Genomic DNA, 20,945 nt, shown 5'->3' on the forward strand with positions numbered 1-20,945 from the left:
TTCACCACAAGTTTCAGCACACAGCTTTCTTTGCAGCTGCTCCTTGATGGTGTCACAGCTCTTGGAGTTGCTGTGAAATTCTCTGTCCACTTACAAGTGAGTCTGAAACATGTCACAGCTCTCAAGGGTGAGGTTTATGAATCCATAACTAATATTTTCATCATTCATGCCTTTAATGCAACATAAGCCCTTAAGAAGTTCAGACCAGGATGACAGAAATGAAAAAATTCATATTAAATTGTTTGGGTAGGAACAAATAGAAGCACAAACTTTTTACTTCCCCTAACCTGGAATAGAATAATTGCTTTAAATATTTTTAGATATTAAATTGTTTCTCTTGCAAGTACTTCAGAAGTATTATTCGTGTGCGTGGCCAGAGATGAAACCTCAGCTTCATTAGGAAGATTTTCAGAATCCCCAAACTCTAAAAGAAACACTTTTGGGCAGATCAAATCACAGTTTTAAAGGAAAACACAACCACGAAAACAGATTATAAAAAAACCAAATTGATACAGAGCAAGGCAGCCCCCTCCCCACATCTGTAGGTGGGAACAGACACACAAATGATGGATCCTGGACCCTCAATAACAAGGTTTAATTTAAAATAAAGAAGCTGGGAGCTGTTGGGAGCTGCTTGGGAAGGGGCAAGGAGGGTTTTTACCTGAGATTCCCAGCCCAGGGGGGCTGCAGCAGCTCTGCACATCCCAGCAGCTCCCAGCCCAGGGAGCCACCCAGCCACGCTGCCCTGGTTAACTGCCCCTGATATTACTCGAGTGTTTGGGAGGGTTTCCTCTCCTGTTTGTGAATCTGTCACCTGTGAGAAATTTGCAGTAAAGAGTGCTAAAGGTACATTTTATTTGTTTATTTTATGTATATATATAAATAGACATAATTGACTTTACAAGCTGCATGACAGGTTACTTAAGTTACCTGATATCATTTTGCTACTCCCAAGGCATTTCAAAGGTAACCATCTCACAAAATCTGACTTCTTACAGGCCTGGGAACTTTTAATCTCTATGAGACTCTGGTAAGCAGAAGGGTTAAATATTCATTGCCAGCAACACTTATGGAAATGCTGTGGAAATTAGAGCCAGGACCAAAGGCAGATTTCAGAGGAATTCTCTAAAACACCGGCTACAAACGTTACAAAGTTCACCAGCACTTGCTGTCAAATCCAAGCTGCTTTTGGGAAAGGCAGAATCCTGCAAATAAACCATTTGCAGCTGTAAAAAGCAGTCCTGCTTGCTCCAGATAGTATTCTTTCCAAAAACCAAAATGATTTACAAACATTATCGCCAAAAGTGAATGAAAAGGAAATACAGTGCCTGAGAGAATAATTTTTGCACAATTAGTCCCATTTGTGCAAATATTTACAGTCAGCTTTAATATTACACACATACTCTCACTCAAAGGTGATGAATGTACTCACCATTTATTGTTTTGCACTGCCCTCAGGGTCTGAGACATTAATTGGCATGAGAAAAGTCCTGATGTTTATAAGCTTTTGGAAATGCTGATAACCTGATAAACAAAAATGTTAAGGCAACTTCAGGAGCTAATCAAAATGCTGGCAGGTTGGGGAAATGTCAATATTTACAGCAAGCAGCCTCTCATCAGTTAATCACTTTTAACCTTCATAAACTAAGATACTATAGAGGACTTCAGGTTAATGTATGAACCCTCTATTCAATTAAGGCATTACAAAGGCAGTTACAAACAAATAAGGTCTTCACGAAATGAAATACAACTGAATTTATCAGGGGAGAAACATGCCAGACAGGGAACAGAGAGCCTCAGCTTCAGTGTTTGAGAGGAAGAAGTGCTCGGTGTAATTCTAAAGAAACAGACTCAGCATTAGGTCCAAATATTTTATTTCACACATAAAGCACAGTACCCATACCCACGCTAATAAAGAACAGGCTTGTGCCGACCCTGGTGCATGCTTTTGTTATTGCATTATAGTTCATGAGAATTATAGTGCATAATTAAATAGAAAAAACTTGAACCTGGAATTATAAAGCCGTCACCACAAACCAGCAATTCCACTTGATATGTATTAAGTCATTACTTTTTTTTTTTTTTCTGTAAGGAAAGAAAAAGGGAATCAAGAAGGAGGAAAAGGGGGGGAATAGAAGGAAAGAGAGAAAGAGAGAAAAAATTCTTTTCCTTGTAAATCATTAAAAATGCATGAAGGTTTAAAGCACGCCAGAAACAGCCTGTGCATTCATTTAGGAGACTACGCACAAGAAAACTCACTGCATTAAAGCAAAAAGAAAAAAAAGAGATTTTTCTAAAATAAACGAAACCAAACAAGCCATGGAGGAGACTGGTGGGGTGGAAATGCTGCAGGCAGGGAGAGGCTCCCTCTTCCATCCCCTTTCCTGACTGAGAACATCAGGAGCCTTGAGTGCTGCTGCATTTGTGATGCTCCAGCAGAGCTTTCTGAGTTTTATCTTCCAGAGGAGCTAATCACAATTACAAACATATGGATTATTATTCTTGCTGTTGAGTTCAGCTTCTGCCATAGAAGAACCTTCTTGTTTTGTATGAATGGCTGATTTGTTGAGCTGCAGATGGGAGCTCTCCTTGGCACGAGGGATGCACAGACACGGGAGCAGGGCCTGGGACCAGCAATCACAGATTAAACGTCTCTTTGACTCCTCCTACCTCCTGAAGGCACTTCAGCTCGGGGCCTCCTGCTCTGTGAGAAGGAACACTTGCTGGAAATGGTGTCCCACTCTGAGAACCCTGGGTTTTATATAAGTAGTTTATCGTTATGAAACATCAGCCATCACACACCATTAGGGGATGATTCTCACCCTCCACAAAGCCAAGCTCCTCTGGGACAGGGTATCTGACCTTGATGTGTCATGCTGTAACTAGAGAGAGACATCAGGAGAGAAATGGCTTTTATTGTGTGGAGCTGGTTTGTTTGGTTTTTTTTGAAGTATTCTGCGTCATCCTCTTTAAATTTTTAGAGTGAATTTATTGCTCTTGAAATCCATATCCCAGGGGCCTGGGTCTGCTCGGTGCAGAGGAGAGTAGATGGGAAGCAGTGCTGCATGTAGTTCCAGTCCTGACTTGCAGTAAATGCTTAGAGATTGTTTAAAAAAAAAAAAAGTGACTGGTGATCTCCATCTCTCTTGGCACAGCCACACAAGGAGGTCCCAGCCCTGCTGGTTTTCCTCTGTGCTGTGCACACAGGCAGCCTGAGAGCACCATTTGTCACTTGGGAGGCACCTAACAGCCAATAAAGGATGGTCATCCCTGGCACCCCCAACCCTGCTCACCATTAAATATGTGCAGAGGGAAGGCTCGGTGCAGGATGCTCAGCTCTCTGTGTCCCCAGTTCCAGGCTCACTGCAGGTCTCCAGGAACTCGAGGTGCTGCTCCGTCCCAGTCCATGCTTGAGTCACCTGGTCTATGGGTTCACTTGTACCCTTGGATTAGTGGTAAAACATGAGAAGGAAGAGAAACACCAGAGTCCATGGCTTAACTAACTCAGGTTTGCTGTGATCTGTGACAGGGAGGTAGAATCCCCTGCTCGTGCCTGCTGCAGGGATCCTGGTGTTGGTCTGTGGGGCACCTCTGGCTTCCCAGACCACAGGGGTGATCCAGTTTGGGGACCACCATAGCCTGGGATTTTCCAGGACTGAAATTTCACGAGTCAGACAAAAGGGCAATCTCCTGCTTTTCTGGTCTGAGTGGGAGTTACTGCTGTGCTGTTCTCTGCTCCTGACCAGGCATTGCATAATGCCAGTCCTGTTGCATCCCTCTAATGATGCCATTTTCTCCATAGGCAGGAGGCAGTCAGCTTTTGCCTAATCAGCAATTTTCGAGCTTTTGATTCCCAGTCCTCTCCACCCCCTCTTTTTGTCAATATTCATTATAAATGCTTGAAGTCAGGGTTCCTTTTTAGCTGACTATGCTTTCTCTGCCTCACCCCTTCAGGTGGATGGCTGACAAGTGACCACTTCATGCACAAGGAAACTTTAAATGAATCCCAAAAGAAAGTATTTGTGTAAGAATGAAAGGGCATCCCAGGCTTCTGCTGAGTAATGGATGTGATAATAATTGTAGGGAAAAAGATCCAAACAGTTGGGTGTTGGTTTTTCCTCTTTCTGCAGCCAGGCTCTTGATCAAAAGATGTAAAAAGCCTGACAGTTGCTGGAGCAAGAGCTGCACTTTGATTCTGGGGCACACAGGAAGGACGGCTGCCAACCTGGGAATCAAGAAACTGGCTATTGCTCCTTTGAACTATATCAAAAGCTCATCATATTTACTTCTTCTAATTAACAAGTGAATTTATTATGTGTGTAAATGAAGGGCTGGTAGCCAAGGCTGGGAGCAGATAGGAAAGGGGCACTTTGCTGCTGGGAGCCTCAGTAATGCACAGCAGCTCAGCATCACAGCTGCCAGCAGTCCCACCCCCAGCCTCTCCCTGACACTTGCTCTTGGACCCAGAGGAGTCACTGTTAGCCCAGCCTTGGGCCACTTTTCCCCAGGGACAGCCTCTTGCTCCTGGCAGTCCATCAGTTTTGACATGAGGAACAATAAAACTGCAATCAAACGCCTTCCCTGTGTGTGGAGGCTGGGGATCAGGTTCCCCCTGTATCTCTTACCTTCCTCCTACCACTTTGAAGGGTTTATTCTTGGATTGTATCTGGATATCTCAGGGTGGAATTTCATTCTTCTGAAGCTTTTAAAAGTAGACCAGGTAAAGAATTAGCAAAGGACAGGGAGCACACAGAGCAGCCTGGAGCTCACAGGGCTCTCTGTCACTATTTTATTGGTGCTGCCTGGAAAAGATGATGCTCTCCAAAATGTGGGAATTATGCTGGGAAGCAATGGATGGCATCTGCTTCCTTTCTGCTCCTTGAAGAATGAGAGCAGTTTTCCTTCTTAGCACAATATAGGTATAAATGTACTAGCTGAGATCCAGCCAGCGTCTTCTCACTGAGAGAGGCCAAAAAGGGATTTCTTGGGAAAGGGGAAAAACAATATAGGAAGGATATTGAAGTTTTTCCATTTGCTCCATGTGAGCTGAAAGAAAAATATGTGAAAGGGCAGATCAAAGCAGAGCCCATTCCTCAGTTCTGAGGCATATTTGTGCAGAACTGAGTTCTGCTGGTTTGCTTGCTAAAGGAAGTATCTTAGACACAGAATGAACGTATCCAGGAGTTAAATTATCATGTTTTGGTTTGTGATCCAATACAGCTGACCAAGATATCTCCTTGAACAAGTTTCTCAGATTCTGAACAAACTCTAAACTAAGTCAAATTCTCCAATTTGCTGCTGCCTCCTGGCACATACCACCTTCATGCTGCTCAGGGTGGAGGGGACACCCAGGGTGCCAGCACACACTCATGAATCTCATGTAAAACATCTGGAGAGAAGACATTCCTCTGCACCAGAGCAAAGATGCTGTTTCCAGGATGCTTTAAAAGGAATCAGCAATGCCCTACACTTGGTCCATGCTTTCTGAATGAGATGTCCTGGCTGCTTAGCTGAGGAGACTGTCAACATGACTGATCACCCCTCACTGCCTCAGGAAAGGGCTTTTGTTTATATTTCAGGCAGACAGTTTTACTGCATTATATATGATCCTTGCAATTGTTACCACTATCTGCTTCTGCCCTAAATATAGTGCGAATGTTCCTTGCCCTTACCCTGGTGTCACTTCCATCCTTCATGCTCCCACTCCAGGTCTCTTACACCGGTTCCAGAAGTGACAAATCAGTGCAAATGCATCACTGCTCTGCAGAGCTCGGCACTGAGGCAGCAGAGCGTGCCTGGGACACGGCTCTCCATTCACAGCTGTGCTGGGGATGCTGTGCCTTGGAGCTGAACAGAAGCTCTGATCCCGTGCAGTTCCTCTGAAAGCTTCCCATAAATATACAAGGCTTATGCTGACAAGCTTGCATTAGATTTATACCCCCAGGACAGAGCAGTCACTTGTTCAGTCGTAGAGAATGTCCCCAAGTCCCTCGCAGATTTAGTGGTGGGTAACCTGGTAACAGGGCAGGGCTTTGATCTCGCAGCCTGTCAGATTTCACTGCCTTCCTGGGGATTTTGGGGAGGGGGCAGAGAAAGAAGAGGGAAGGAATTACAGGACTGAGTTGAGAGAGAAGCCCTTGCTTACTTACTTCGTTCGGGAACTCGCTCAGAAGCATCAAGGTGGGCTTTAGGAGTGATTAAGATCACACAGGTTCTGTACTTACTCTCCCTTGATGGTGCTCCTGTGAAACCAGCTCACTCTGCAGGCCAGGAAAACCTGCAACCACCAATTCCAGCTTTAGCTTCAGCTTGTGCATCTGAAAAGGAAATGGGGTAAGTCCACATCCCTGTGTAGTACTAAAGTCAGCAGGAACTTAGCGAACAAACCTTGGTGCATCTCAGTGTGACAGGCTGAGCAGAGCCTATTCTTCCCTCTCACTGTTGGCTCTGTGCCCCTGGAAGTGCCACGGACAGTAAAGTGAATTTAAAAAGAAAATATTCACATCCTATGTGGGTCTGACTCACAAGGCATCCTGAGAGGAAGAGCCATGTGCCACCGTGACAGAATTACTTTTAGATCCCAGTGATGTCTCAGAGGAAAGAAAAAAGGAGATGGTGCAGCAGGTCAGCCTTGCTTCAGCAGAACAGGTCTCCATGCCCATCTCCTGCCCACAGTGGCACTGGGCACATTCAAAACTACTTTTCAGTGGACAGGTTTATATTAAGTCAGTGCCTTCCTCAAGACATGAAAACAAGATCCAGTCTTTTAAGACTTGACTGAACTGGGGATGAACAAGCTCATGCAATCATCCAGTTGTCTGTATTTGTAGGCATTTGTTCAGCACATATTCCATAGTGAAATGCAGTAAATTCTGGGATGGAAGACAAAGAACTGTCAGCAGGAAAAAATAGCCGTAGTTCACTGAAGTACTGTTTTATTGACCTGAAATTATAGGTTTCAAGGAAGGCCAGAGCTAGAACTCAGGTAGAGCACAGAAGTTAGTGCTGTTCCTTTACTCACTGAATGTGGACAAGAATTTCACTGTGGATTTGCTGTATTTTTAATAAGAACGTGTCCCTAAAAATTTTGGTTCAACAGAAATTATTCACCATGTGAGTTTTCCTTTGGACATCTCCTAATCAGGCACTGGCCTGGCTAACTAGGATTGAGTGAAGGATCCACTGAGGTTACAGCCCGAGTAAACTGAAGGTAGACAAGGAAAACACTGACCATGATGAATTCAATGGCAAGGCAGGAAAGTGCAAATGTCGGCAAGTCATTTCCTCTCTGTAATTAAGGTTCCCTGCAGAGCCACAGTAAATGCAGGATGATCCAATACCTTACAGATTTCAAATTTCCGATGGCATTAGTGCACACAAGATGCCCTCAGATCATTTGCAGAAACAGTCCAGGCTAGTCCAGACCTGGAAAGAAACTTCTTTCTTCAGGTGAGCGGGTAGCTGTTAAATACAGAACTCATTAGCAACTCTGCTGAATTGCCAATTATTAATTGCTTTGATCTGTGGCTCTTCAGTAACGTCCATCTCCCAGACTTGCTCAGGACCAGCCATTCCTGATGGGCTCTCAGGCAGCAACCTCAGCTCTCTTGCCTCTCCTAGAGATGTTGATCTGACAGTATTCGTTTTACTGAACTTTTTGAGCTACCATTCTGGCAAGATTTTTCCTTTCCTTATTAATCTAAAAACAAAACAAAACAAAAAACCCCTTGACTGAGTGTTAAAAATAGCAAACAGACTTTGAACAAGTGACCCATGATGGCACATCAGTGTCTGTTCTCTGCGAAAGATAAGGAGAATCCTGGCTGCAGCTTAGAAATGCAGGAGTGCTGGTGAGGGAGTGATTTCCAGCTTCTCTGCAGCACCATGAAATACAAGGTCATACTTCCTTAAAGCCAGGGTAACAGGGAAGTATTTCTATGTTTCCCGTTTCTCCAGGGTAGTTAGCTCCACTTTTCCTTCAGTGCCCACCCAGAATATACACAGAGAAGCAACAGCAAATAAAAAACGTGACTGTAAAATTGAGCAGCAGGATTTACCAGCTAATAATACTTTAAACTCTTGAAAATAACTTGATCAAGTCTCAATGAGACTCCTTTGAAATAGCAAACCATCTCTTGCATGAAAATGTATTCACCAGAGTGTAGTTAATAGCCAGCTACGAGAGACCATTTTTACCACTGAAATTGCAGCTAATTCATCATATCTCAAGGGCTGGGGATTTTTTTCACTGCTAACTTTCATTCCATCAATACAATTCTTTGTACAAGACAGCCCTGATAATGCAGAATAGAGCCAAGGCTTGGAGAAATAAAGAGAGAACATGCACTCTGTGAGCCAGAGCAAGACAGAAAAGCTGAAGAACACCCAGTGCCAAGGAGTATCAACCCCCCTAAAGAAGTGGCTGCAGAGCTCCCCCTGCTTTGGCTGCAGCTCATTAGCTTCCAAACCTCCACAAACTTCTCCCAAAATGCAGGTGAACTCTGGTGTCAAGATCACAGCTATAATTGCAGCTTTTCCCTGAACAGGGGCTGCTCAGACTTACCCAGCAGCAAACAGAAATTAGACAGAGCAGCAAGTCCCACAGACGCCTCAGTCGGCTCACACTGAGGCAAGATCTACAATCCAGAAATAACAGGGCAAACCTGCAGTGGGCTTTATTTGTCATGGTCTCCTTTTTATAAACATTTTCTGCGAAGAAAGTTAAGGGCATGGTACACAAAACAACAGCATAAACAATAATATTACTTCTGAACAATAATATTACTTCTGCTAAAATCAAATCATGGTTGTAAACACAGAATAATATGAGGAAACACCTTTTTAAAAGCACCTAAAGACCAGGAGAAGGAAAAAAAGAATGCTGTATTCAGTTGCATTAACTTATCTAGTTTTCATACCACATGCTTAATAAATTAAAATTATTTTTTCTTATTTAAATTTTAAAATTGCCATCCTCACCACTGGCAAGTGCTGATGGGAAGCAGGGAGAGGTCTGCATCTTTGTGCTGACTGCCTTGAGCATCTCAACACACAGCTTTGGCTACAAATCTTTGGCCCACTCATTAAAATTTGCTGGCTTGACTCCCTTTTATTTACACTAATCATAGCCACTCCCATATTAACTGGGGAACACAAAACAGGTAAGAACAGTAAAACAGTGAGCCAGGCTGTGACACCACACACTCCAGACTCCAGCTCAGCAAAGCAACTCCAGGCCTGGGTACTCCGTGCCTGTTTGGTGGGTCCTCAGTACCTGCTGAATCAGATCAGAAATTCAGGGGAGGGGATGCATATTGAAATGCTAAAATCTTCAGCAATTCTGGCATCCATTGGGAAAAATCTGTGAGATAGGACTGATAAAAAATAAACTAGGGCACGAGAATTATTAATCTGTCTAAAGCTCAGTGAGGGCTCCCTGCCTGGCACTGCAGCCTCCGGGGGATGCATCCCCACTGCTCTGCAGCCACACTCAGCTCCCCATATTTATGTGTGTGTGTTTTATCACATGCTAACATGGGACTTGCTCTGATTTGTATATGGGATTAAAAAAAGCGAAGTTTCCATCAAACTTGGGGAAAACCTTAATGGTGATTTAAGGCAGTGAAGTCTGGCTTGCCACCAGACTGTGACAGCACTGTATTTTTTTCTGCCAGGGTTAGGTGCTCTCTGGCGCAGCAGCATTCTTTATCTTCTTTTTAACGAAGAATATATTAATCATTTATGAAGCTGTGGAGTCTTTTCTGGACTCTGAGCACTGTTAAAGACACAGGGTAGGCAGCATGTGGCAGGAGAAGCCAGGGAGAGAGAGCCTGGACATGGCTGGAGCTCTGGGTCTATCTGAGGGCGACGTCACGGCCACGTCTGGCGGGTTTGGAAACACACGTCAGCAGGCTGGCCTCCAGTTTGTGTTCATGAATAAATTTCACTTTGCAAAAGCAACAAAAAAAAGAAAAAAAAAAAAGCCAGCAACACCCCTGGCTGCACAGGGTAAAGCTACTCAGCTTTCAGCCCATGTGCTTAACAATATCACCTAAGGCCGTGCCGTGAACACACCGTCTAGGGAGCCTTTTTGCTCATATTTTTTCTCTCTCTGCCACATTTCATCATGTTTAATAATAAAATTCAATAATTGTTAGCATGGAGATGAACCACTTTCTCTGGGAATACCCCTGAAAAAACATCAAGCAACGTGGTGAGGTGCTACTGCACAAAACCCAAAAGGAATTCCCAGCCCCTTGTGCCCTCCTTTGAGCAACTGATATCCTCAGTGCTTTGCATTTTACCTAGCTGTCAGAAACGTCCCTGTTTGGGAAAAAGGAACCGCAAGGCAGCGGCTCAGCCTCGGAGCATGCGACTGACATATATAATCTAGATTGGCTCTCCCAGGCAGACCTTTGATTGAGGAGGAAGAAGAGCAGCTGGTCAAAGTAATCTGCTCAGAGTAATTTGCATAATTTTCTCCCCCGTTTCCTCCGGCATTGTGAGCGTGTCTGGAGAGGAACACAAGCGGCAGATGCTGCGTCGCTCTGTCACAGGGTACAGCAAAGTGGAGAACGTGGGTCAGAATTCATCTGCTAAATATCCCCAACAGGTTAAACAGTTCTGGAGAGCTTCAGTCACAGATCTCCTTTTCAAAAGCTTTTCCTTTTTTTTTTTGTCTTCTTCTTTTTCCCTTCACTGAGTACAAATGATTCCATTTCTTCAGCAGTTGCATGTTTCCTTTCACACTTGTGTGCTATTCAGAAAGATGCTCTTTGTGTTTCTTCCAGGACCAAGTATGTCTTTCCCCTGCTTGGATGAAGAACCCATTACAAATGGGTTATTTGAAAACAGAAAACCAGGCTTCTGGATTAAAAATGAATGTGCATTTAATATTAAACACAACATTGTTAATTGTGGCAAGGAAGGTTAAAAACCATCCTCTGGAGTTTCAGTTTTGTATTGGGTCTGGGACACAGGTGGAAGCTGCAAATCTTGCAGCTGACTCACCCGCTTCCAAAATGGGTGCCTAAAATTTGGCATCTGGTTTGTAGTCCTGCTGAGATGAATGACTGATATTTACCCTGACTTTTAAATACTTTAGGGGACAAGGGAAGTAATTTTTTAAGCAATCAAAAAGCTGCTTTTCCCCAAAATTTCTTCCAGTGCTGTTGGAAGCAAATAATACTGGTTCTATTTAAAGTATTTGCAGGAGTCCAACGCAGTGGATACTACAACCCACCTCTGCTAAGTGCCCAGCAGACACATTTCCTAACCCAGAGGACACCCCCTGCAGGAAAGCCCCTGAACCAGCCCCAGGGGCTCTGCTCTCACCCTCTCCCTTGCTGATTTAAAATAAGCAAAGTCATCAGCAGAGACTGTTAATTTTTCCCTGTGAATGCTCCAAAAATTAAGTCTAAAATCATCCAGGAAAAAAACCTCAAACACATAAATTTTGTTGCTACTCTTCCCTCCTGGGCAGCTTTCCCAAAAAAAGGCAGCTACACTGACTGAGGATGGGAATCCTCTAACAAAGGTGGGGAGGTGGCAGAACCTTCTTGAAATAGTACTGAAAAAGAGAAATATATTATTGGAAGGTAACCATGAGTTTAGCACTCCTGATTCAGAGCTTCCACGAGGGTGCCTACAGCAGGTTGGTGGCTCCCATGCTGCACCCAAGGCCACGGGGACACGGAGGAATTTGGTTCATCCACTCTCCAGCACTATCAGATGTCAGCTCCCTCCGCAACTGGAGCTCAGACAGTGAAGCAATTCCCAACATGTCCCTGTTGGCCATCTGGGAAGCCACTGTCCCAGCAGGGGTAAAATGCCCTGTGTTGTGCAGTCCCACACTGGATAACATCAGGCTGTTATCCATGCTTGATTCCAGAATAGGGGCCAACATCTCTTTTAGACTTTGCAGGAAGCCATGGTCACACGGTGATGAAAGCGAGTGAAAGGAGCCCACTCCAAATGGGGATTGCCACACTCACTGTTCCTCCACCACGCGTCAAAAACTGTTACAATCCTACCAAAAAATGAAAAAATAGTTTGGGTTTTTTATCCCTTCCCTCAACATTATTAACATCTTTTGTGCAATTTCAAAAATATGGTCCTTCCTCTCTCAACTCTCTTTCCCCAATGGATTTGACTCAGGGCTTTTGTAGAGGTTTTCCAGGCCTTTTAAAATAAAAAGCTGGAAACAAATTGAAAAATCCCAGGGATTTCCCACCTCTGCATCTGCCCTTATTTCAGTGACCAAGTCCCTTCCAGGTGTGGATACTCAAGTCCATCCTTGATGCACTTCATTACTTGGATGTTTGGTCGCACTGACTGTTCCGTGCCTGACGTGACACCACTGGTGCCCCACAACGCCAACCTGAGAAGCTTCTTGAAGGAAACGGGCACACATCAGTGAGTGCCCCCCTGACCTCCACAGGCACCTGACAGCTCTCTGAGGTTTCTGCTCACAAGAGCAGTACAGAGCAAATCTTTTCACCCAGCTATAGACTCTGAAAGAGCTCAGCTGGAAAGAAGGAGCCAAGACCAAGATTTCCACCGTATCCCCTCTCCGCTACCATGGCAAGAGACAGGAACTTTCTGATAGCAAAAGAAGACTGGAAACCTTGTGTTACTGATTTGGGACAAGAATATCTTCAGCCAAAAGAAAAACATGGAGTCTTTTGATATAGAACAAGAAAAAGAAAGGACTAAAGTTTTCTTTAGACTTTTTTCCTTAGTGCTCCTCCAAATCCTGCCTCTCTGAGCTGAGCCTAGCAAAGCCAGCTGCCGAAACATGGCTCCAGCCCTGGCTATCCCTCTTGGAAGGGTGAAGCCAAGCCACCTGGGCTGCAGCCCCATACAGGAGACATGATTAATTTTTGGGCAACGGGTGATTTGTTGGCATGACAGCCATAAACAACAGACTCCATTAATTAACATGAGATTGGAGTGTCTGTGTTGTTCCTCAGTTTTGCATCCAATAGCACCTACTCTGCCCTTGTTCATCTGGACAATATCCCAGAAATAAAAACTAAAACACTTTGGAAAAAAACAGATTTAGGATAGTAAAAGAGTTATCCTTTAACTCTGTGTTAGCATGTCCTGTGAGGCTTTTCTTTCTTGAGGTAGCTAATTACAAAAACTCAAAGACTTAATTTATTCTGTAAAAGCGCCTTTCATTGTTCTGTTAGCACATCTGGTAAAATCACAGTTTTCATTTAGTAATCCAACATATCCTGTACCCTCTCCCTCATCTCCTATTACTATTAGTGTCATCTTTGTACTAACCCTCCTTTTCCTCTTCTCCTTTTTATCTTTTTTTTTTTTTTTTTTTTTTTGGTGTGTGTGTGGAAACTAACTACCTTTCAGTCACTGAAATGCTAATTTCAGAGACTGGCAGTAGGCAGCTAGAAGATAATGTTACATGTTTCCATCCTCCCACGGGGGAAAAACCCGGAGGAATCACAACATCTGAGATGCTTTTGCATTTTGGATAGGAAGACAAAGGGAAAACAGTTCGTGTGTACACACAGACACAAATACATTTGGAGACTGGGTCTTAGAGATTAAAAACATAATTGATATTGGGTGCATTTGCTCCTTACAGGGCAGGCAAGGGAGAGATCTGAGCTTTAGATTCTCAGAAAGAGGAGAAACACAACTGGCAACTCCCTGCTTGAAATAAATATCTTGATGGGTATATTTCTTCTCAGGAATACACACCAGGAAATGGCAGTATTCCACACAGAAGTACAGAATATTTGTCATATTTTCTTGCCGTGTCACTTTTTCTGCACTGTTTCATTGAGGCCTGTTTCTGAAGGAACAATTGCCATATTGTCACCCTGGATGTCCCAGGAGCAATGCAACACAACCAAACAAAGAGGCAGGGGGTGGAAGAAAGACTGAAAAAGTAGAACAACTTTTTCAGCATGAATCACTGGGTCTTAAGTGGATCCTTCCGATGCAGCAGCTTGGTCTGCTGAAATCCTGTCCCTGCTTCCTCCTCTCAGTGTGTGTGGGCTCATGCTGTTGCTTCCTCTCTCCACTTTGGGTATTCTGGGCTCTCCCTGCTCAAAAAAGGATAAACAAAGCCCCCAAACTGGTAAAATCTCTGATGTTGTTTTTGGGAGAACGCACAAATTTCCTGTCATCTCTACCTGACAAAAAGAGATTGGCCCAGGGCACCTCAAAAAAAAAAAAAAAAAAGACTGCTTTGTTTCAGTTTGGTTTTTAATGCAGCATTGCTGGTTTTCATCAGTTCTGATTTGGCCTGGAAGGAGGCAATCCATGCAATTCCCAGTAGCTAGCAAAGACCAGACTTTGGCAAGTGAAAGTACCAAGAAAAGGCAGGTTGCAGCTCAGGCCTTGGGACAGAAGGGCCAAGAAACCAAACCTTGGCTGGAAATCCAAACTCAGACACCATAAGACCTGTCATTAGTAGTGGGAGAGAAGGACATGACGTTGGATTTAAATCCACAAATTAAACCAAGCACAAACTGGATCCAAAAAGGAGAAGAGCATCCAAAGGCATTGACTACAGCAGAGCCTGGTGGTTAGCTGAAATCTCAGGGCAATGAGTTGCAGCAACTTTTCACAGCACACTTGAGTGTGTACCACAGAGAGCTGCTAGCACGAGGAAAAAAAATAAAATTATTTGAGCACTTACTTGGACCCATTAGCAACTAATTCTTGGTGGAGTAGGATAACTGGGCTTAGACAAAGCTGTTCCTTGTCAGTCCAAATTCTTTCCTGCTCTCTAATACTCAGCTCCGTTCTCCCATGGCTGCCTGGTGTGTTATAAAAGCAATCATACCAATTAAGCAATTCTGTCAGTTTTGAACTCGTAACACTTGAGTATCCACATCTTGGCATTCACTGACACCATCACAAGCAATTGCATGAACTTCACTTTAAAAGTTACCTCTCTTCAGCTGAGCCACAGGGATCACCATGTCAAAACTTGAAGTCCATTGTGAACGCTATACTGGGGAGCTTAAATTGTGATCAAACTTCTCATCAGAGAGCCAGTAAAATCCTTGAGAAAATTATCCTGTCTGCTGCCCCACCTCATGCCAGAGGCATTTTTCCCTGGGGTCAGGAGATCAGGCTGACCTAGCACCAAGATATTGAATCTGTGCCTTCAAAGCGGTGGTCTGGATGCAGATCACTCAGTATTTTTGTATCAGGCTCTTGGTTAGATCCTACACACATATTTAAGTGAATTACTATGGAGTCCCTTAATTTTCTTTTTATTTTTCCATTCCAGAGAATGCTCATTGTTATTGGGTTTTTGAGCTGAGGCTCAAGGATCACATTTTGATTGCATAGGACAAACCATTTTAAGTGGTAAAGCTTAAGGATGGAAAAAATGAAAATTATGTAATTTAATAATGAGCCGCAACAATGGAGCACAATCTTCCTGCGTATTATTGACAATGATCATCTCCGGCTGCCAGCACTGCTGGCTGTGAGGATTCAAGATTTTCCCTGTGCCAACACAGACCTCACTCCCATTTCCAAGCTTTCCAAGTGCAAACAGACCACAGGCTGCTTTGCATTACAGGGAGGCCTGCCCATCAGTTTTCTGTGAAAGGCTTTCGCAGATTTTTACAACCTGGTGTGTGCACACAGGCACGCAGCACCTTCCCTGCAACATTCTGCTGATCTCCAAGCACATGCACAAAGAAGGGGTTTGGCTGCACAGAGGGCACCTTGAGGCAATCCTTGTATTTCCTGTGGAGGAAGACCTTTGCTCAGCACAGAGAGGACAAAGCATTCCTGCTGGGCTGGGCATTTCTACGGCCAGCAGAAAGCTCCTCCTCATGGAGTCCCATTGCCCATCTCAACATCGTGTTCCTCTGGGCAAATCCAGCCCCTGGCCTTTTGTTTCCAGCTCACTCTGTTTCTTGTTCCATGAATTTCTGCACTTGAAAAAAGCCCAAATCTCAACGGAACTCTAACTCCGATCTGGCAGCCCCTGCCATGCTCCTTGTCTAGGTGGAGCCATATGTGGGGTGTGCGGTTTCAAGCCCACCATCGGCCAGGTTTCACGTGCAAACCTTTCAACAGTCAAGCTCACAGTTCCAACAAGCCTATGACTTTTTACCTGACCTGCTGCCAGTATTTTGAGCTCTCTGTTGCTTTGGAGGGGAGTTTCTCATCCAGCAGACTGTTCCCTCGGATTAACAGATGCACTGAGCTGTCACACTTAGCTGGTATTCAATGGGTCAGTCCTTATGAATAATGACCACCATTTTGAAATTAATTAGGGGAGGGCTTTCAAGGTCTATCTAGGATGATAAAGCTGCTAGCCATAGTGATATGATGAAGACTTTTACATTGGAAGCAACCTGCCATATTTCTCGTTGCTCATGTGGCAAGGTCAGCTCCTCAATTCCATATGATCATGACAGTCCCAAGAAGAGGACAGGAAGACTACAGAAAGTGAGAAAGGAAAATCAGTTCTAAAAAAACAAGCTACAGCCCAAACCTCCACCAGAAAATCCAGCAAAACTCAAAAGCCCTCCAACAAAACAAATCTGGAGATCCAAGTAAATTGGATTGCCTAAACTATAGATTCACTTCCTTCTGGTGAAACATCTGCAGAGGCTGCTCATATCCTGGCCCTTCCACCCACTCCCACATTCCAGCACCCAAAAAGTAAAAATGAGGTCTGCTCTTCGGAGGCTGGCTAGCACGAACACTCCAGTGCCAGGTATGTGCAGCTGTGTGCTTGATTGCTAATCCATCTGCAGGGCTCGGCGTGGGCCACTTTTGTTTGAGCCTCAAGTAAGGATGGGAAAATGGGTTGGAATAAATAATGTGAAAGCCGTTGGCCTTTTGCCTCTTTTGAAAGCTGAATTGGAAACAAAAGTTCCTTCCAGGTTCTCAAATGCTCAGTTTGTGCCACCCATTTGATTATTATGCTGCTCCATTTTTGGATCCCACGTGGGAGAGCAGGCCCTGAAACACTACTTTTCTCCCACTGCCCTCCGAGGCTGGCTGGAAGCAGAGGGAACTTGTAGGAAACCTGTTTTGTAGAAACATTAACCCAAAGGTTTTGCATCAGAAGAGTTCAGTGAGCACAGGTGAATATTCAGCATTGGAGAATGTGAGGGAACAAAGAGTTAAATCTGGAGCTAAACTCAACACATCTGAAGGATTGGATGCACCAAGAGTGGATAAGCCACTCTTGGCTTGATCAAGAGTTGATTTAACATAATATACAAAAGAAACGCAAAGTTCAGCTAAAAAACCTTGCTCACTTCTCACTGGTTTATATTTCTTGTTTCTTGTCCGGGTTCTGCCTCATCCTCTTCTCTCAGTGGGCCATGGGTGTTACCAAGCAGCATGGTAATACATGGCTCACATCCTAAACCATGGATTTTTGTAAACATCAGTGAATAAAATAGTTTAACATCCCACCTGAACATTGTTTTAAACCTCTGGGTACACGTGAGGGAATGCCAGACCCATAAAACTCACATGAAGAAAGAAAAAGGCTTCTTTCTGAGTGAATTTTAAGTCACCAATTCTTGACAGATGAACATTTCAAAATCAAGAACTGTTTTGCAGAAAGTGAGATATGGTCAGAGACACCGAAGCAGTGCCTGACTGAGGGTGAAGCATTTACTTGAACCATGGGAATTCAAGTTTCCAGATTTCTTGAGCTGGAGAGGGGACTTTGAACCAGGGGTTTTGCCTCCTAAGGCGAGTCCCTAACTGATGGGATATCAATAAGCCATCACACAGCTGGCACGCTGGGACTGATATTCAAACAGCCATCTCCCATCTCTGCAGTGATGTTTCTCCCACTGGGGGTATCTCACATCCACTTCCTAAACCAGCTGCAGGAGCCCCTCAGACACCAACTCCTCTTCCTTAGGAATCACTCTCCCGGCTGCTGCCCCACACCCCAGACCCACGCCCTGAGACCTGTCCCCTCACTGGTTTCCCAATGCAAAGAATGGGATGGTTGCTGATGGAGAAGAAGCCTGGGAGGTCTGATCCTGGCAGTGCTGAGTGAGTTCGTCTCCCATTGTCCCCTCACTGCTCACTGCATGTGGCAGCTGGGAATGCTCCCAGGTAAAACATGAGTGGAAGGGGCGCAGTCCTACAGCAGCCCTGCACCTTGTCCCCACTCCTGGAGGGAAATGACCTATTCCCAGCTCTCTGCTCAGGCTGCAAAAATGGCACTTCTCCTCCAGAGAGCGGCTTCCCTGCCTCCCTCCACCTCCAGGATGAGATGGATTCATCACAAAGTGCTTAGCGGGATGAGCCGTCTCCACTCAAATCCCGGGATTTGCAATTTGTGCTGCTCCGGGGCTGTGGGAGGGCGCTGGGCTCACTCTCCCTTTCCATTTGACTCAGCCTTCTCATAGGAGGGATTATCCTCCTCTATCAAAGGGAAAGCTGCGGAGCAGACGCCCGCCTATTCTTCCCGAGCACTGAGCCTGACAGCCGGCTTTTCAGCCCCGCTCCCATTACCAGCTGCCCTACAATGAGCGAGCTAAACTCCACACAAGGCCCACATGGAGCTCCAGAAGGAGCTGGGGGGCTGGAGGGTGCGGGAGAGGAGAAGGGGAAGCCGGGCAGAGTGGCCAAGGGAGAGAAACAACTCATGCAGATGAGGGAGAGTTAATCCTATTTAGCACATGTATATTATCAATGAGTGTGTGTGGTGGGGAAGGGCAGGGGGGGAGCCCCCCACTGCAGGCAGGCGGAGGCAGACAAAAAGGTCATTCATGTGTGGCTCACAGAATTAAGAAGGTACCACAATCTGCTGCTGGTTTGGCTCCAAATGCTTCTTCGTATTCAAATCAAAGCCCCTTCCCCCAACCCAACCTGAAAAACTTCCTCGCTTCCCTGTCCCTGCCTGGATGTGCAATTACCCGGCCCAGTTTTACCCTCCATCCCTTCTGGTGGCAGTGGGGAGATGAGGGGCAGCAGCCGCATCCCAGGCCTCAGATTTTCTATTTACTCTAAAATTTGAGCTTTAGAAGTGTAACATTGGCGTGGCCCCCCTCGTGTTGCAAGAGTTATTCCAGAAATGGCTAAGGACCCACATTTCCTCAATGCTGAGAGGAGCTGCTAAAACTCTGAGCCCTCCAGAAATTTTGAGTCTAGAATTAAAATATCAGCCTGAGAGCTCAGGAATATTTTGGTTTGATCCTGGACCATCATTAGCTGTGGCTTTGCAGTAAGGCTGAGTTTGGAAAGATCCTCCCTGTCCAAGTTTTATCCCGGGCACCTCACAAGAAGTGACTTTCTACATCCTCCCAACTTGGCTGTTCAGCATAACTGTGCCTTCCCCTGCAAAGTTCCTGCTTCCTTGAGCCCATGAAAAGGAATTCAAAACTCAGAGTTCTTTTCAATAACAGCATGGGGATGAAAGACCAGGGCTGGAGCGAGTCATTTAAAATGCATAAAAAAATCTGAGGCTCAAATCTACAGTCTGCCCCTTTAGAGGAAAAAGCAAAATGTATTTTGGACAAACCACTTGACTGCTTATGAACCACAAGCACAAATATTGCTCCTTAATTTGCATTCATTGCCAGAGGAGACCTGCACTCCCTCTAATGAGCACTGCCAGCCACCCTTTTCCAGGGAGAAGTCCCCAGCCACCCCAAAGGAACCAGCAATTCCTCTGGGGCCCTGGTGCTGGCTAACTCCAGCCTTTAGATGGCTGCTTGTGCTGCGTTGCACAGATCTCACTTCACCCCCCAGTAATCTCCTTGCCTTCTCCACAGGAATCAAGGATAGAGGAGCTTTCTCCTCCCCTACTGTACATGCTCATAAGTTTTAATCCAATTAAACTGTTCTCTCCCCTTGACAGAGTCTCTTTTTTCTTCATTTGCTTTCAATAAAGAAGCATCATTTGCTTGGGAGCATTCCAGGGTTGCAACAACAGGCCCTTTGCTTACATGTGTCGCTTACAAGTGGAAAACTGCAAACGAAGCTCAAGGTTTATTTTAGGAGGAGGGTAGAAATGGCCCTGTTATTTAATTATTTTTTTAAAAATGCTTTTAAGACCTTATTAAGCAAATTAAATTTCACGAGACATCTCACTCTTATTCTGGGAAGTCCCTTCCTCGTCCCTTTCTTGTCCCAGATTGGTTTGTCAGCACAGGCTGCCCATTGCCTGGCTCCCACAGACCCATCAAGCATCGATTTTGACACTTAACAGAATTAGAAATGCCAGCCATCCAAACCCTGATGGCTTTTCTCAGGGAACGAGCACTAACCTCCATTAGGAGGCCTCTTTTTATCACATAGATCCTCTTAAAATTCAATTTGCAATGAAATTCTCCCCCATCTCCCCAAACCCTGCCAGCTGCCAGCCCCATTCCACTACCTCCAACACTTATTCCTCAGCCAGATACACCTATATCCAATCCTTTCTGTAATTTAAAAAAAACCCATTACTTATACCACTACACTCTGCTGGAAGGAAGCCACAGTCAATAGGTGAATCAGGGCTGCACCTTGTACCCCTGAGTTAATAAATGTTGAAAAAAGAGTGAACTGAAGCCTTTGATAAATATCTCTTGTGCCAACTGAATAAACTTATTGTCACAATGCAGCACCCCTAAATTCCTTGTAAAAATGTGCTTGAAACATGAAGATAGCAGTGAAAAACTCAAATATTGTCTGCCTGCAAATCCTCCAGCCCTCAAGCAAAGAACTATCTGTAGAGAAACAAAGTCAGGAAAATCCAACTCAAAGATAAGTGGAACTGTTGTTAATGTGAGGCAGTGCACTACCTGGGTTTGATCCAAAAATTAGTCGAGTTCTTCATTTAACTACAGGGGGTGGTTGGATTAGATCCCACTTGGCTGATGTGCCGGGGGCAGGAACGTGCAATTCTCTATCTTTCTCCTCCTCTTAAATGCTCTCAGACTCTTATGGTATTTTACAAATCATTCAAGGACTTGATGGGT

The 20,945-nt window shown here is 44.7% G+C and overlaps 1 long non-coding RNA gene across 1 annotated transcript; it reads right to left on the reverse strand.

Moving 5' to 3' along the window:
• Positions 1–293: 293 nt before the first annotated feature.
• Positions 294–2,718, reverse strand: LOC109144596. The gene is made up of 3 exons (XR_002045459.3): positions 2,671–2,718; positions 1,433–1,524; positions 294–814 (listed from the first exon to the last, which is right to left on the reverse strand). It is a non-coding gene; the product is annotated as an uncharacterized LOC109144596 (long non-coding RNA).
• Positions 2,719–20,945: the final 18,227 nt, after the last annotated feature.

Source organism: Corvus cornix, chromosome 13 (assembly GCF_000738735.6).
Source record: "Corvus cornix cornix isolate S_Up_H32 chromosome 13, ASM73873v5, whole genome shotgun sequence".
Classification (NCBI taxonomy): domain Eukaryota; kingdom Metazoa; phylum Chordata; class Aves; order Passeriformes; family Corvidae; genus Corvus; species Corvus cornix.